The sequence below is a fragment of the Cupressus sempervirens genome, chromosome 1, assembly GCF_028749045.1.
Source record: "Cupressus sempervirens isolate cs-2001-9-10 chromosome 1, ASM2874904v1, whole genome shotgun sequence".
NCBI classification, from domain to species: domain Eukaryota; kingdom Viridiplantae; phylum Streptophyta; class Pinopsida; order Cupressales; family Cupressaceae; genus Cupressus; species Cupressus sempervirens.
The window spans coordinates 648,607,806-648,622,122 of NC_143118.1; positions in this window are offsets into that span (position 1 = coordinate 648,607,806).

The following is a 14,317-nucleotide window of genomic DNA, read 5'->3' on the forward strand; positions in this document are numbered from 1 at the left end:
GAAGTTAATAACGAGTCCACCCTAATAAGAGACTCAACCTCTATATAGGAAAGAGGAATCTTAGCTATATTATGATGCTCAATGATGATTGACAAGGTGTGGAAAGTGAGAAAGAGTACCTTGTAGTCAACACTGGGCTTGATTGTATTACTTCGGCCATTTATACATGCTCTAAAAGATGAATAGTTAATTTTTATTATTATAGGTGAATAATTCCTTTATTTCAAATATCACTCCAAATTTGACTTAGACCATGATGTTTGGCAACAAATTTCTCCATGAATAGAAGCCAACGTGTGGAGCCAATGGGGTAGCACCTACATTTTGGTTGAGAATTTCAAGTCTTGATAAGATTTTGTTGTTGTTCATTTGAGCCATAAATCAAATGAATAACATGAGACAATTTTTTGCTTGACTATATTTTTCAAATTATCTTCCCTAAATCAACAAATTTGTATATAAACAATTAGATGGAATGGAATTTTAAAAAAATAAGAAAATAGACTTGACTTTCTAGCTTTATATCTTATAATTAAATCTCCTGAATGTACATAAACATGGAAAGAATAATGGGTGCTTGGTAAGCTTTAGAGAGATTATTAGGTTTGATAAGATAGTCTAGGTTGACCTATTTTGGCCTCTAAACCTAATTTTATCTTTCATTTACAAGGCTAAAGTAAATTTGATGGGACAATTGCATCTAGTTAGTGGTATGTATGTTAAAGTCTACTAGAAGGTTAGCTTAACAAATTAGAAAAAAAGAAACACAATAAATAGTTCAATTGACTCAACCATTATAACCAAGCTAAGATTTATGATCTACATAAAAAGACACTTAAACTAGGAAATATATTAATCCAACTAATTAACTGTAAAATACACAAGTTTTAACAAAGAAAACATAACATAAAGTGGTTTGATAGCTATTTTTCAAAAATAGTCTGTTAATTCTCATTTTTTGTTTATTTATAGTTTTAGTTTTCAACAACGAGATATTTGATCTAAAGCACACATAAATATTCAAAGATAGGATATAATATTAAATAGAGTTAAAATGTGATTTTGTCTTAACAACATATATAGATATAGAGAAAGAGAGAGGTGTGGTTGACTTTCATAACTATACGGCATACCCATTGCACACTAAGGTGTGATTGCTAGTTTGTAAAGTTATAACATGAGCCATGTATAGATATTATTATAAGCTAGAGTTGTCATTGCACATAAATATCAACCTGTTATTGCTTGATACAACCACTAGATTTATAGAACATAGGAGGCAGCTAAGCTATGTCACGAATCCCAAAGGGGAAGGCTAGTGGTTAGTCCAACAATTCCCCCCTCAGTGTTACCCAAGGAGATTTGAACCTATGACCAAGCTCTGATACCACTTGTTACAAGCTAGAGTTGTTGTTCCACTAAAAGATCAACTTGTTAATGCCTGATACAACCACTAGATTTATAGAACTCAGGAAACGATTAAGCCATGTCACGAATCTCGAAGGGGAAGGCTGGCAGTTAGTCCAATAGATAGGACTTGAAAGTCAGAAGTTATTGCATTTTGGAGACTTTTGTGAGTCTTTTGGGAGATATGACTACATTTATGAGGAGCAATTATGATGATATTATCAAGCCATGAGTTTTGGGTCACTTCTGCCCCTTTTTGAAGACTTTTGAGGGGCTCAATTTTGGCCTTTAAGACTAAATCCAACCAAGGAATTGGTGGCTAGCATTTATGATGCAACTAGATGTAAAATGCATAAGTATGAGCTTGAGACTCATTCATAAGGGGTTCTAGTTTTTATGTAGAGGCAGTTTTGGAGTGATCTCTTGGAGTCCTTCATGATATTTTTGCAGATGACTTTGTAACCAGTTTGATGGATGTCATTGTGCTACCTTTGGAGCTTGAATAAGGAACAGTTGGAAGCTCATTTTGTGCTCATTTTGATGTGTAAGTTATTGGTTTGATATTATTTATATGATTTGTTTTAAATCCTTACGTTAATGTCTTAATTTTTAGCATCTGTAATTGAATTTTGGAATACCATATAGGTTATAAGTTGTGAAATTGTGCTTCATTTTAGATTGTTAACAGTGAGTATCATTATTCATGTTAGCATCTTGTTCAAAGTCTATCCTTCTCATAAAGTTTTTATGTATGAGTTTTCTAAGATCAATATTGTGCCAACATTGAACTATTTAGTAAAGCTTCATTGTGTCAAGTCCATGATATTATCATCTTAATGTTTTGGTGCATCACCTTAAATTTTAGTTAATTTTACCATTTCAATATTTAAATTTCAAGAAAAAGTCTTTCTTACCCTTTTCCAACCAAAAATTTTACATTCCTGCATCGGTCTTAGGTGAAGTATTAGATAGGAACTGGCTTAGAATCCAAAGATTTACTCCATTTTTGGGTAACCCACAGACCCAGGAGTATTTCCATGTTTCTTAATGGGACTAAATTTTAGGATTTGGTTAGGGTGCAACTTTTAGAGATAACAATTTTGGCATGCCTAGTGGGACCCTTCTTTTGACTAAGTTCTTTCAAAACTAGTCTTTACAATAGTTTTATTTGATATTTTTGTTGATCCTAATATGTTGTCAGTAAAAAATAGACATGTTTAGAGGTTATTTTGCTACATATCTAGCAACTCATTCTCATGGTTATGAAGAGTAGCATTGTATGAGATGAATTGAGACTTGAAGCTCAAAGCCTTTTGAGTATTTAGACCTTTCTTCACCAAAAAGAAGAGGACAAACACTTTAGAGAACTCCTCCTTCAAAGAGAACTTAGTCTACATCACCTGGCACAACAGATAGATTTTTGTTGTCTTATAGAGGGAGAAGCAAGCATTCAAACAAAGAGGTTAAAAGGCATTCAGCCTCACCATCTTTCAAAACGGGGTCCCTGTCTTTATTTTCTACACCATTTTCAACATCACAAAATATCACACATTTAGAAAGTGTTGTTGGGATAGTTTCAAATCAACAAGTACCTGTACCACCAACAGTAATGGCAAGGTAGTTCACCTTTGTGCCTTTTAATGAAAGAAAGCTCTTAAATCTTGCTCAACATGACAATATTCACCTTACAACACTAAAAAGTTTACCAAAATATACAGGGGAAGGAAAAACCACAACATTGGAGCATATTAGAGATGTGGAAACCCTTTGTTATGCCCATCATATCACACAAGATAATGTAGCTATAAGATTTCTAGTAACCTCTTTGAGAGGGAAGACACCTCAATGGTTTAGAGGACTAAACATGGGTTCTATCACCATGTGGGATGACTTAGGGGATGCTTTGAATAGATATTTTGAAGATAAGTTTGATTATTTTTCCTTGGTGGAGCAGTTGACTACTATCAAAAGGGCCCCTCAAGAACAAATGACCAATTTCAACATGAGATTCCAAAGGAGTTGGAATAGAATTCCAATTCAAGTTAGACCATAAGTTGCACATGCCTTTTTATATAATTCAAAGAGCCTAAACCGTGACATATCAGTTTTCATCCAGTCTATGAGAGGAATCTCAATGGTACAATCATATGACTTAGTTGTGAGGGCATAAAATTGCCTAATTCAGGTTGGAAAAATAGCACCAAGGCCTCTAATGCTTATTTTTACTAAATTTTTAGCCAAATATGCCATTGATCATTCCTCCTTTTGCACCATTACCCACTATTCTAGCATTAGCAATTGCTGCAACAAGTGATTTGGCTACTGCAGGGCCGTCTAAAGAGCTACAAGAGATTAAAAGTAGTCAGCAATAGATGGAAAATATTTTGTAGACTATAGGGAATTAGTTAGTAAGCGTCAGGAGACAACAATACCAAGGACAAAAATCTTACCAACAGTAAAATCAAGGTGGAAATCCATATTATCAACAACATATAGGAGAACAATAGCAACAAAATCAAGGTGTGAGGCCACCCTATCATAATAACTATCAAGGGAACATGCATAATGTGAACCCAATGCCTTTTCAAACTTATGCACCAACACCTTTGAATGTTGTCAAGGACATAATACCAACTCAAAAAAAATTAGTTGTTGAATATGAATGGTGTTATCCATGTAATCAATCACATAATCAAGTAACATGCTCTAATGGGGTCATCAATCAAGCACTAATGGTCCAAAATGTTGCAAATACACAATAAAAAATACATAGAGATGGTATTGAACAATAACATGACCCAAATCCAACCGATACTACTTTTGTTAATTAGAAAAGAGAGAAGTTTTGCAGGCTGAAAGGTGATACACCAATTGCAACTTATACCAGAGCAAAGAAAAGAGCTTTGGAAATAGAGCAATCTCCAAATAAAGGTAAAGAACCTATAATCAATGATACACCATCCAACCAAACACATGCATCACAAAGCAATCCTATCCTTCTAGCTAAAGAGGAGCCACATCCATAATCAAATTAGGTTGATGTCAAGGCATATCCCAAGATACCTCCAGCTATGCCTTACAACATAGTGGACAACATGAAAGAAATGAATGTCACAATGTCTATGTGGAATTCATTGGCCATTCTGGGGAACACTGATTTGCTAAAAAATTGTCTGAAGAGAAGATTCATACGCAAGTGGCCAATGAGAACTCCAAGGTGGTTTTGACAAATGTTGTTCTAGAGGTTACTTCTCAAGACAACAATAAAATTCAAGGTAAGAACGTGAAACCACCTCCTTTTTACGTATCTTTGATCATTGGAGATATGTCAGTGCATAATTGTATGGTAGATAGTAGAGCTACCAATTCTGTAATGCCAAAGAAGATAGCTAATCAGTTGGGTTTGGTTTATCAACCTTTAGAGGGGGTAGTGTAGTTAGATGGTTCCATTGTTAACACTTTAGGAGTTATTAAGGATGCTAATTTGACTCTCCATGCATGCCCCTACTTCTCTATCCCTCAAGACATTTTCATGATTGATCTTCCTTCATATTTTTCCCTTTGTTTATCAAGAGAATTTACGACAAAAATGGGAGGATACTTTTCCTCTGATTGGTCCCACATGTTGTTTAAAACTCATTATGGGACCAAAGTGACCATCAAATCAAAGGGACTTGCAAAGAACCACATTGAATCATATATACTTTATGTAATCAATGCAAATTGTGTTGTATTTGATAAAAATGAAAACCTTTCTATCTTAGAAATAAGTACCCAAGTAGAGAACATTTTTGATATCCTTCTTGATGAGTAGGAAGATGCATTGAGAAGTCAAAACAACACTATTTTATATGCTAGTTTAGGAAATTATATATTTAAGATGGTTCAGTTATACCAAACCTCATTAAAAGCTCAATGAGTTTAATGATGAGCAAGATAAGGTTTGAGAGTTTTACTTTCATAGCTCTAAAAGCAAGAATGGTTTAGGTGAAGGAGCAATGTAAGTATCTCCTCAAGGAGATAAATACTATGCAACTTTTCGATTCAGTTTTACATGTACAAATAGTACAGCTAGATATAAGGGCTTAATTCAAGGTCTAAAATGGGCTAGAATGAGAGATGTCAAAAGCTTGAAAGTATTTGGAGATAGTAAAGATATGCATGTGACCATAAATAGCCAAGGATGCTAATCAAATTGGATGTAAATAAAGCATACAATAAAATCAATTTGGATTCCTATGCAAACTAATAGAAGCATTTAGTTTCAACAAGTAGCATATAAAGTGGATAGTCACATATATATCCACTCCAAAGATATATGTACTGATAAATGACTTACACGAGAGATTTTTATGAGGCTTCCTTGGGACTATGACAAGGAGACCCATTGTCTCCTTTCCTCTTTGTCATCATAGTTGAAGCACTAGGAAGAGAAATCAAAATGACATTTCTAATGAAGTAGTAAAAGGCATCACAGTCACCAGTAATATCCAGATCAAACACCATTCATAGATGACACCATGTTATTTGGGACAACAATAAAAAGGAAGCTAGACCATACCTAAGGGCATTATCTAAATATGTAAAGGCCTATGGGCAAGAGATAAATCAAAATAAATAGGAATCTTTTTTCATATCAACCCTCCCAAGGAAAGAGACAGAGATTTTAGGCCTACTTAATTTCAAAAAATGGGTTTAACACACACATAAATAGCCCTTCCAATAGATAAAGGATTGCATAACTCAAAGCTCTAGGACCCTTTAAAAGAAAAAAGGGATAAATAATGAGTTCATGGAAAGTTAGATGGTTTTCATGGGTTGGAAGAATATTAATGCTGAAAATTAGTTATCTCTGCATTACCTATATATATTTTATTATCATATCTAGCCCTTACAACTAGTGCAAATCAGTATTTCAAACATAAAATGAGGAAATTGTTTTGAAGGGATTAGTAGACAGGGACAAGGTTTCTCTTAAATCTCTAGACAAGATATTCAATCAAAATAAGTATGGAACCATATGTGGCAAAACAAAACACTTGGAGCAAAACTAACATGGAAAAATCTCAAAGACCCTCAATTGAAATGGGTTAGGACCATACAATCTAAGTATCTAAATAGTAATGATCTACGAGAAATTGTCAAGATTATGAATCCTCTGAAGGGTGCTGTTGTGAGGAATTTCATGCTGAGTTATGAATCCATTATCTGATAGCATATAACATGGAAAATACATGATCAAAGCTCAACACTCTTCTAGGAAGATTGGCTTTCAAATTTCCTCGTCTAGATTGTCTAATTAGTAATGAAGATATAAAGACTTATCTCAAAACCCATCGGGATAGTAAGGTCAAGGACTATATTCTTCTTTTAGATATTATATTTAATAATAAGGATTGTACTATTAAAAAAAATAGAAGATTAAAAAAATTGTCATGAGAACGATTGTGATCAACTTATGAACAAAGGTAATGAGACATTAGATTGACTAATATCGACCAATTTGCATATTTGAGGAGATTTTTATTAATTACTATGTGATAAAACATCACTTAAGAATAATAAATTGATTAGTTTAGTATTATGGGAAGGGGTGTGAATAAAGAGAAAAGTTGTTGTATAGAGACAAGGATGTCTCTGTTGGAAGCATCACTTCAACACACCAAGTAGAAGAAGGAAGTCCACTCCTCTAAATCAAGGAAGGTAAGAGAATAATACTTAATAAGATATAGTCAAAAGTGATCACAAGAAAGAGATCAAGAAGGAATAAGATATATTTAGTTACTGGTACATATCACATAACAACAAATGTGTATGCTATGACTTGTTTTTTTTAAACCCACATAGATCTACAAAATATTGCATATAAATGTTGTTAGAATGAATGGGACCAATATATGGTCCAATGTGTATGATGTAACATAAACAATAGTTTATAAAAATAGAATCATTACTTTATAAATCAATTATGTTACAATTTTTTTTTTTTTTTTTTGTGTGTGTGTGTGTGTGTGTGTGTGTATCTCAATTAATCATAGTCCATTTGAAGCTAATATATTCATAGCCTACTCATTAGTCACTCGCTATAGCCCTGTAAGAGCATAGGTTCATGTTGTGTAGGGAAAGGTAGAGTAAATCTGCACAAGATAGGTGAATACCAATATGGGATAGGGATGGGGCCTTGAGGGAGCCTACCTATAGCCTTGCATCAAGTGCCAAGTTAGTATATTCATAGCCTATTCATTAGTCACTATAGACCTATAAGAGGATAGGTTGGTGTTGAGTAATATGGGCTGGGGCCCCTAGGCCTTGAGGGAATCCTACCTATAGATTGGTGTCAAGTGCCCTATAACAAGTAAATCTCCATCATCCTAAGGGTTGTGTTTTAGGAAAATAATAAAGTGGGCTTACATATGTTAACTATCAAACATATCATGAATAAACTAATGTCCAAATATATTAAGAGTAAAGTATTGAGCTTAGTAATTGTGTATTAGCACTCATCAACCAAGAAGAGAATAAAGAAGCTAAGACTCATAGGCAATGCCTATGTTAAATGACATCAAGAAGAAACAATAATGTGCATCTTTCTATATGAAACATGGCTAAAACCTTTAAGTGGTGGGTAGAAGTAGATTCCAGAGGACTCTATGAGTACTTTGAAATAAAATTAATCACTAGGAAACAAAATTTGCATAATAGGAGGCCAAAAGAGACAAATGCCAACTTGCACAATTTTTCACATACAAAAGACTTGATTCAAATTTCTAGAGAGAGAATTCTTCTTTGCAATTATAGAAACTTGAGACTTCAAAGGATATACCTTCCAACCACAATCATGTCTAGAACAACTTCTACAAGGATGCTAAATCATTCCAAAATATGCAAAAGAAAAGAAGCTAACTTTATTTGTCTGTGGGAAAATTCTCTCTTGAACATAGCACCCCTATTTGTCAAATCATCACAGTCATGTGTCTGCAGAGAAGATTGTAATCATATCAAAAGCATGTTGATACATAATTGTACCACTGAGTATTAACAATGTAACAAGCCTTGTGAAAGGATGTACTCATATGAAAAGTCAAGCTATTTGTCACTTTTTCAACATAATCTTTTAAAAATTTAATTGTTTTGTCCCACATCTTTCTTTTACATTGTGACATTTGGTCTTTAAAATACAAAAGCCATCATAATGGCACAAAAATATGAAGAAATAGGTCTATGGAGAAGACTGTGATAGGTTTAAAACATATGACGATGGTGCAATGGGTTGGTCTCAACTATTCACTCTATCTAAGAGTAACTCTAACAACCATTGCATTTAAAACATCAAAATCGTTTGTCTGTTCAACACTAAATAGTTTTGCTAAGAAAATCGTCACAAAAATAATCTCAAAAATAAGGAAAATAAACAATTTTTTAAAAAAATTACAAATGTACACATAATTCATTTCACAGTTCAAACATGTTTACTCTGGATAAAATAAAATAGGGAACTAATAGTTGCCTTTATAATAGCATCGTATATGTAAATGGCCATAAATAAAACCGTAGAACCAATTGTCATTTATTTAATAGTTAACAACAAAATTATTTTTGAAAGAATAAAACACACAAAAATTGATGTAACATGTGACAATGTATAGATTCCCCAAAAAATAACTCAAAGCATTGCAAGTGACTTACTTCAAGAGTCTGTGAAAATTGTGTTGTGTTAACGATGATGCCGATGAAAGAAAATGGGCAAAACTTGCAAGATTTTTTTTTTGAAACCTTAAAAAAGCTAGAATATTTTTTTTAAATGAGATGACCCAAAATCACTCTCCCTATAGTTTATGCTTCACTCCAATCATAGTAAGTGAAAAAAACATACTTGAAAATATCCTTGTTCTAAAGCCTTCTAAAATCTTGAGGTTTTGCAGCCTTTGAAACATAAATAGTTGCGGAACAAAATTAGGTTTTAGGTGTGGGCAATAAACATTCCATTTGCCTGCAACTTGTTTTTCCAGTGTTAGACAACTTCTGAAAGAAAGCTACTCCGAAAAATAGCCTACCAGACACTAGTTCAAAAGATATTTATTTGTAGAAGTCTACAACGTTTTGGTTTATTTTGAATAACTTGTAAATTTACTTAGGTAAAATGTTTTGTTTAATTCTTTACGCATGTCATTATGGAAATTGCAGAAATGTGCCTAGTTATTAATGTGGAAATTGCATAAATGAGCCTAGTTATTAATGAATGAATTTTTTCTTCAATTACTTTAGAGGTGCAAATGCATCATCATGCATGTTCTTGGGGACACGAGACATTTTTTTTATAGGACAATATAATATATGTGAGAGGCTTTTTATATATCCAATAAGGAATTCATATAACTATAAAAATTAATGTTCTTCATTAATAGCTAATTATCAGTACCGACAGGGATTAATGTTTTCGTTTTACCAAATCTCATTACTTTCATCCTTCAAAAATTGTGTTTAAAATTATCATATGGTTTATTCTATGGCTAGTTGTTTATTTATTAGTCTTGCATGTTAAGATGTAGACTAATATTTTCATTGTGATGCATTTGGCATTAGTTTTCTTTGAAAAATACGCATTGTAAAATATTTTACATGATTCAATATGTTTAACAATCCTTTCATTTATGTAAAGAATATTTCTTTATTTTGATTGGTTCTTGGTTTTTTTGGTGGGATAATTCTAATTTTTAAATTTAGATATTAAAAAGGTCTTGAATAGATAATTTGTAATGTTTATCAAATATTTTTTTGGAAACTTCTCATGACTGACAAGAGTTTGTAATTATGTAAGTTCATAAATAAATAACAGAAAATAAACATTTACAATGCCTCCATTTGAATTGGAACTACTTTGAAAGATTTGTATTTGTCCCCCAAATTGGTCACTTTGAATATTTCCAATATTTATTTGTAAGAACCATGTCCTACTTAGCAATTGCCACATCATACAATTTTGAGAATTGTGATATTAAACAAATAAAGACTCAGTTGAAAAGTCAATCACCATTCATTATCCAATAATCAAGATTTAACAATTCAATTTGCCAAAACTAAATATAATTACAATATAATGACTAAGATGTTGATCTACTCATCAAATATCCATTGTATGCCCATCATATGCATGATCAAATGGTACATCAAGATCACTATAGATACATTATCCATTTACATAATGTTGTGGTTTCACAACGCACACCCCTGTTCTCCTAGAAATGGGGACCCCCTAGTATTTTTTTGTCTCCTAGATCCCTAGTTTGGGGGCTTGGGTCATTTTGGAACTCCCCCTAGAATTTGGGTCTAGCCTTTGTCTCTAGCCGAGAAGCCCCCTAGTGTTAGAACTAGGAAATTTTGGAGGAAAGAGTGTTTTTGTGCACAAAAGCACATTAGTCAACATGCACACCAAACTCGGGTGCGTAGGTGCGCTAAATGCACAAGTGAGCACTCTTTCACCCTTTGGAGATGCACAAATGCACACCTCCAAAGGTGCACTAAACCTACAATACACAAAGACAAACACAAGTTAGACAACACCAAAGGTGTGTTGATCTCAGATTAGTTTTGACAAGTGAGTATCAACAGACTTAAGTTACTTAGTTCATACCAAACTAGTAGTACATGCAGAGCACAACATTTAAATATTAGACCAAGCCGAGTCATAGTGAGTGTTGAGTCAATCAAGTGTCGAGTAAACAATATATGTCGAGTAACACAGAAGCCAAGCAGATAGACTATGCCAAGTGACACAGGAGCCAAGTAAATAGTGGATGTCGAGCAATATAGGTGTTGAGTCATTATATAAAGATTAGTGCATGCCAAGCATTAGAGACTTCAGATGTTGAGTGAAATAGTTATGACATATTTGTTTGTAATGATACAAACAACTATGTAAACCATTCTTGATCCGATTTAAGATTAGATTTCAATATTTTGGAGATAAGGACGAATCTATATTTGAATTCCCTATGCAATTACATGCAACCAATCAGAAAATGGGAAGGTTTAAGTGGCAAATTTGACGAATCTCTACCATATATTCATACCTAACTCTAAGCAACCAAAATCTTCTTAAAAAGGATTAAACCCTAAACTTTAACATAGAGTGTAAGAAATTGAAGGAGCGAAGAGAATAGTTTGCATGCAAAAATAGAGCATTCATGGTGACTTAGAAGAAAGAGTGAATTGCAGAATTAGTTAGAGAAGAACAGAGGATACAAGAAAGAATACAAAATTGAGACATTTAATTGAGAAGGACCAAGAAGACATTGTTTAGAGGTGATCTATTATCATGCAACCAAGTCTCAACCGTAGGATATATGCTGAGACATTTTAACAAGTGATTTTAGTTAAATCTCTTTATAGAGTAGTCTTAATAGACTGTATGAAATCCTTTAATAGGGTGCTTACTTAGTTGTAAGTTGAAGTCCTTTCACCAGACACACTTCTAAAAGGGTGTTGAAATCCTCTAACAAGATAAGACTTAATAGTTTTTATAAGCCTTTATCAGGGTAGATCACGTTTCATGGTCAAAACATTGTAACCTTCATTGGATACACTTTATTGCTGCAGTAGTGAAGATTTGTGGGTGTCATCCCCACCATAGTTTTACCTTCTCACTTGGAGGGTTTCTAGGTAATCATATCTAGTGTTATATGTGTGAATGCTTGCATGTTTACATGATTTAAATGCATATGCTCTACGTGTTATTTTAGTTCATCTATTGAATGTATGAGATGGATATATGGTGAAAGTTTTATGGGTCCAAGTTTGAACTACTGATTCACCCCCCCAGAAGTTCACCTTTCCTATTGTAATTCCAACAATTGGTATCAGAGCCAAGTTCTTAGAAGGAGAAGTTTTACAGCTTTGAGGAAAGATCTTGAAATGGAAGTCTACAAATTGGGAAAGATTGTTGAGAATCAAGGAATTGAGATAAAACTCATTCTACATCAATTGGATGAAGCAAGAGAAGAATAAAGAAGTCCTTGAAGAGAAGGAAAGAAATTGCTATTGCAGAAAGTGACACACAATACAAAGAGATTGACACTACCAAGCTATTTTCCAATGGTAACTCTAATGAATTTGATTCAATAATTATAGATCTGATGGAAAAGAATAGAGTACAAGCTGAGGAAATCAGAAATCTCAAGCTAGAGCAAGAATCTCAAGCCACACTGCTATGTGAGATAACTGAGTGAAAGAAGAAAGCTATGGAAGACAAAGCCATACTTGAAGAAGACAAAATAATCTTGAATAATAGACTGCAAGAGAAGTCAATAGAGCTAACCAAGATCTCCAATATGCAATTGGATACTCTAAGCCAAATGATGAATGCAAACTATGAGTTAAATGCCAAAGATATTGAGATAACTGCATTGAAGTTCAACTGCAGAATGACTTAAAGAGAGAAAAGGAATATGCTAAAAGTTTCAACAGGCCAAATAAAGCCATCAAATACTTTGAGCAATTATTGAGATCCCCTAGCCAATAATGACACATCTGGATTGGGATATACAAGTACCAAAGAAGGAGAGTCATCCAAAAGTGATGAAGAAAGGAAAAACACAGGTAAGAACTACAAACCTACTTGTCATAATTGTGATAAGAAAGGACATACTACTAATGTGTGCAAGAGCGAGACTGCAAACTAGAATGTTAAGCCTAGAAACATGACTCATTGTTGTAAGTGTAACAAGAAAGGTCATCAAACACATGAATGCATAACTAAGACCATGCATACACAAAGATTTGAAGGATATTACTACAATTGTCAGAAGTATGAACATAGAGATTTTGAATGCAGATCCAAATCCATGTGGTCATCAAGCAAGCAAGCAAAGATAAGGAACAATGGAAACTCTTATAACTGGGATTATAATACAAAATATAGTTGTCATTACTATCAAGAATATGGATATGTTCCTGAAAATTGCATTAGGACATATTTCAGAGGTAACTACCCAAGGTGGTTAAGTCAAACCACATGTTTCAGCTACTTGAAAACTAGTCATAACAGTAGGTATTATCCAACAAAGTCAAAGACACCAAGTGTGAATTGGATAAAGGCAAAGGCAAGGCGAATGTTGAACACATTAAAGAGGATATGAATAAGACATGGAAAAGGAAAGATGACTGCAACACATCAAATAGAGAAGGGATCACTTCACCCAATGGGTCAGGTGATCACACCTTATCAAATTAGGTAATCAAAAGGTATGTTGGACTAATATCTAAAAGGCTAAATTATACATCAGTTCAAAAAGGTTCTAGTACTAAAAGGACTATATTAGCATAAATAAAGATGCAAGATGTTTGAATTTTTCATGTTGATGACGGGTATGAAAAGTTTCCTATATGTGCCGAGTGGAATGCTAGAAGATGCTGAGCTATCAAACTAGCCAGTTGATGACGAGCTCACAATGGTTGCTGAGTGATGGAAATATCAATGGATGCCAAGTGAGCCTAAAATTGGTTGATGTTGTGCTTACAACTATGTAAGCACTTAGCATTAAATGCAAGGTTTTCAAAGGGTATTTGATTGATTTAGCTCATTTTTCATCATTTCAATTTCGAAGAAGAGTGAGCAGGGTAGAAGGTGATCTAGAAATCCATCCAAAGTAGTTGAAATATATTTTAGTAGCGATCTCATGCCAATTCAACAGATTTCACAAGGTATTATCAAGAGCCGAGTTATGTAATTAAAATTTTCATAAACCCTAGTTTGACATAATGGCATCGAGTTCAAAAAATGTTGAAGGGAAGGAAGTTTTAAACATTTAGTTAGTAAGTAATAAAGTTAAACATCTCATGTTTAAAGCTATTCTTGACATCACATAAGCAAGACCCTTCTAGTGCACTGTCCATGATCTCACCAATGTAATAA